Here is a 4775-nt window from a genome sequence, read left to right as displayed (position 1 = left end):
AAGTCTTCTCACGCTGCAAATAGGTTTGCGCACACAAGTGAACAGGACTGTGCTAGTATTACTGTGTGTAAGAAGTGCGCACGAAAAGTAAGGGGGGAGGCAAACATTTATTTGCTGTGAAGATGTGTAAAGTGCGAAGCGAAGCCATGCTACGATCCTCTGGGCCATTCAGTACTGCAGAGGTTAACTGCTTGCCTGAAAAGCGCGTGAAGAAAGCCAGCGCTGCTCCACTACCCGCCCCTGGGCGTGGCTACCAAGTACACGTGTGCAGCCAAAAGGGAACTTGAAGTCACTGCTGTTGTTTGCCGGGGGACCGGAAGTCGTGGCTGCACTGATGACGTCCTTCCAGTCGGCAGCCATTTTGGAGAAGCCCATTATAAAAGGAGCACTGCAGAGCGACCTCTTCAGTCTGCACGAGGAAGAGGAGAGTACAGACATGGTGGAGAGCAGCGTTCCACGTGATGAGAGTCCAAAGATGGCGCCGGAAATTTTGGAGTGATTTGTCTCCTATTTCCCCTAGTAAAAATGCTAAATTTGGGGTAACACTAGCAATTTAGTGTAAAAAAATACAAATTTTTCTTTTAAACCTCAAATTTTAAAGAAATGTTGTGCAACACCTGTGGGGAGTTAAAGCCCACTGTACCCCTTGTTACATTCCTTGAGGGGGTTCCCACTGTTCTGGGACCATGGGGGCTTCCTAAATGCGAAATGCCCCCAAAAACCATTTCAGACAAATTGTGCTCCTTCCCTTCTGAGACCTGCCGTTCGCCAGAAGAGCATTTTACATCCTCTTATGAGGTATTTCCATACTTACAAGAAATGGGATTACACATTTTGTGAGCTTTTCCTTTTGTTACCACTCGTAAAAATGAAAAAAAAAAATAACATGTTAGTGTTAAAATTGGAGATTTTGAGTTTTACCCTCCACTTTACAGCTATTCCTGTGAAACACCTAAAGGGTAAACAAACTTACTGAATGTCCTTTTGAATACTTTGAGGTGTTAAGTTTTCATAATGGGTTAATTTATGGGATGTTTATAACTTAAAGGCCCTCAAATTCACTTCAAAACTAAACTGGTCCCTCAAAATTTCAGATTTTGACATTTTCTTGAAAATCTTGCAGATTGCTGCTAAACTTTGAAACCCTCTAATGTCTTCAAGAAGTAAAAACATGTCAAATTTATGAAAACATAAAGTAGACATATTGTATATGTGAATCAATATATAATTTAGTTGGAATGTCCATTTTTCAAAGTTTCAAAGTTAGAAAAATGCTAAATTTTCGAATTTTTCATGAAATTATGGAATTTTTCGCTAAGAAATGATGCAAGTATTGATGAAAATGTACCACTAAAATAAAGAAGAGTATGTCCCAAAAAAAATCTCATAATCAGCATGATACGTAAAAGCATCCCAGAGTTATTGATGCATAAAGTGACACAGGTCACATTTGCAAAAAATGGCTCGGTCCTTAAGGCCAAAATGACCTCAGTCCTTAACCCCTTAAGGACGCAGGACGTAAATGTACGTCCTGGTGAGGTGGTACTTAACGCACCAGGACGTACATTTACGTCCTAAGCATAACCGCGGGCATCGGAGCGATGCCTGTGTCATGCGCGGCTGATCCCGGCTGCTAATCGCAGCCAGGGACCCGCCGGCAATGGCCGACGCCCGCGATCTCGCGGGCGTCCGCCATTAACCCCTCAGGTGCCGGGATCAATACAGATCCCGGCATCTGCGGGAGTTCGCGATTAAAATGAACGATCGGATCGCCCGCAGCGCTGCTGCGGGGATCCGATCATTCATAACGCCGCACGGAGGTCCCCTCACCTTCCTCCGTGCGGCTCCCGGCGTCTCCTGCTCTGGTCTGTGATCGAGCAGACCAGAGCAGGAGATGACCGATAATACTGATCTGTTCTATGTCCTATACATAGAACAGATCAGTATTAGCAATCATGGTATTGCTATGAATAGTCCCCTATGGGGACTATTCAAGTGTAAAAAAAAATGTAAAAAAATGTAAAAGTAAAAGTAAAAAAAAAGTGAAAAATCCCCTCCCCCAATAAAAAAGTAAAACGTCCGTTTTTTCCTATTTTACCCCCAAAAAGCGTAAAAAACATTTTTTATAGACATATTTGGTATCGCCGCGTGCGTAAATGTCCGAAATATTAAAATAAAATGTTAATGATCCCGTACGGTGAACGGCGTGAACGAAAAAATTTTTTAAAAGTCCAAAATTCCTACTTTTTTAATACATTTTATTAAAAAAAAAATTATAAAAAATGTATTAAAAGTTTTTTATATACAAATGTGGTATAAAAAAAAAGTACAGATCATGGCGCAAAAAATGAGCCCCCATACCGCCACTTATACGGAAAAATAAAAAAGTTATAGGTCATCAAAATAAAGGGATTATAAACGTACTAATTTGGTTAAAAAGTTTGTGATTTTTTTTAAGCGCAACAATAATATAAAAGTATATAATAATGGGTATCATTTTAATCGTATTGACCCTCAGAATAAAGAACACACGTCATTTTTACCAGAAATTGTACGGCGTGAAAACAAAACCTTCCAAAATTAGCAAAATTGCGTTTTTCGTTTTAATTTCCCCACAAAAATAGTGTTTTTTGGTTGCGCCATACATTTTATGATATAATGAGTGATGTCATTACAAAGGACAACTGGTCACGCAAAAAATAAGCCCTCATACTAGTCTGTGGATGAAAATATAAAAGAGTTATGATTTTTAGAAGGCGAGGAGGAAAAAATGAAAACGTAAAAATTAAATTGTCTGAGTCCTTAAGGCCAAAATGGGCTGAGTCCTTAAGGGGTTAAAGGAGAACTCCGGAATATAAAAATTGTCGCCCATATTGCCGGCAGTAAAAATATAGATGTACATACCTTCCTCCGCTCCCCCGGGGCCTCTGGTAACTGGCTCCGCTCTCCGCCGCAATCCACTTCCTGGTTGCGGGGGGTCTGATGAATCATACTGCGCTCAGCCAATCACCAGCCGCAACGAAGTCAGACTCGGCCGGCGATAGGCTGAGCTGCAGTGTGAAAACGCTTCAGGACACAAAATTCTTCACTACATCGGCACCTGCGGCCAGGGCCAAAAACGTCACGCTGCCACTCAGCCTATCGCCGGACGAGTCGGGACATCACTGCAGCCGGTGATTGGCTGAGCGCAGTATGATTCTCCGACCACCGGCAACTAGGAAGAGGATCGCGGTGGAGGCCGGAGACGGTTACCGGAGGCCCCGATGGAGCAGAGGAAGGTATGTACATCTTAATTTTTTTACTGCCGGCACAATGGGGGACAATTATTATGTTCTGGAGTTCTCCTTTAAGGGGTTGAATGCCTCCTCTTACTGGTTCCACAAAGGTGATAGATGCCCGGGTGCCCTCCCAATAATTCAGTCCTGCTTGATGATGCAGGCAACCCAAGTTTGGACCACAGTTCGCCTGTTGTGGACCCCTGCAATAGGGAATGGAAATGTTGTTCACTTGAGGTGCTCTGCCTACCCTGTGACCACTCATTTTTATATGTGAAGACATCACAAATTGCTCAGCTTACAATTAGAAGTTCTCAAATCTAAAGGTATGCCTGTAAGGCTAAAGGTATGCCTGTAAGGGTAAGTCACAGCATATTGAGCCTATGGCATTTTTCCCTGAAATCGTGGCATTTTTCTCCCATAGAAGTCTATGGGAGTAAAAAAACGCCAAGAAAAATAACACGTGGGTTTTAAATTTGGTATTTTTGCAGGCGGTTTTTATTCTTTTTTGAACTTTAGCGATCCAAAAAAGTGATGGAGATACCTTTTTTAATAACATTTTGTAGGGTATCATAAAAAAAATAATAATAAAAAAGATATAGTAGTGATGGAAAATATTGTATTTGACTAAATTGATCTTTTTATAACAACATTTTTAAACAGGGATTAATTTATGTGGGCAGACAGGGCACTACATATGTGGCAGACAATAATAAAAATGTAGTGTGTGTGTTTTTCCCTTTTTTTTTTTTTTTTTACATTGTTTAGATAGTACTACTATTCCCAGCATGGAACACTGTTCCATGATGGGAGTAGTAGTACCTGTAATAATTGACAGATCGCCCCAGGTGTCACTTCTGACTCCCATTGCGATCCTCCTGTATAATGTATAGATGCGGCCGGCTGCTCTTCTATGGTCCCCTGCACTGCTGTATATATATACCTATTCATATTTCCCACAGAGCTGTGATTGGCCAGATGGCTCCAGCCAATCACAACTCTCTGTGGGAAATATGAATAGGTGTATATATACATCAGTGCAGGGGACCATACAAGAGCGTCCGGCGATCCACATCTATACATTATACAGGAGGATTACAGCGGGTGTCAGGAGTGACATCCGCTGTGATCTGTCCTTAATTGCTCGTACTACTGCTCCCAACATGGAACATACTCTGCTCCAAGCTGGGAGCTGTAGTATCTGCATTAATAGACAGATTGCAATAGGTGTCAGAAGTGACACTTACTGCAATCTATTAACCGCTTAATTTTCAGTGTAGGACACGGCCATTTTTTGCACATCTGACCACTGTCACTTTAAACATTAATAACTCTGGGATGCTTTTACCTTTCATTCTGATTCCGAGATTATTTTTCGTGACATATTCTACTTTATGATAGTGGTAAAATTTTGTCGATACTTGCATCATTTCTTGGTGAAAAATTCCAAAATTTGATGAAAAAATTGAAAATTTTGCATTTGTATTTACTTTGACGCTC

The sequence above is a fragment of the Hyla sarda genome, chromosome 5 (assembly GCF_029499605.1).
Source record: "Hyla sarda isolate aHylSar1 chromosome 5, aHylSar1.hap1, whole genome shotgun sequence".
NCBI classification, from domain to species: domain Eukaryota; kingdom Metazoa; phylum Chordata; class Amphibia; order Anura; family Hylidae; genus Hyla; species Hyla sarda.
The sequence above is the reverse complement of the archived record's forward strand: the minus strand, read 5'-3'. Positions refer to the sequence as shown.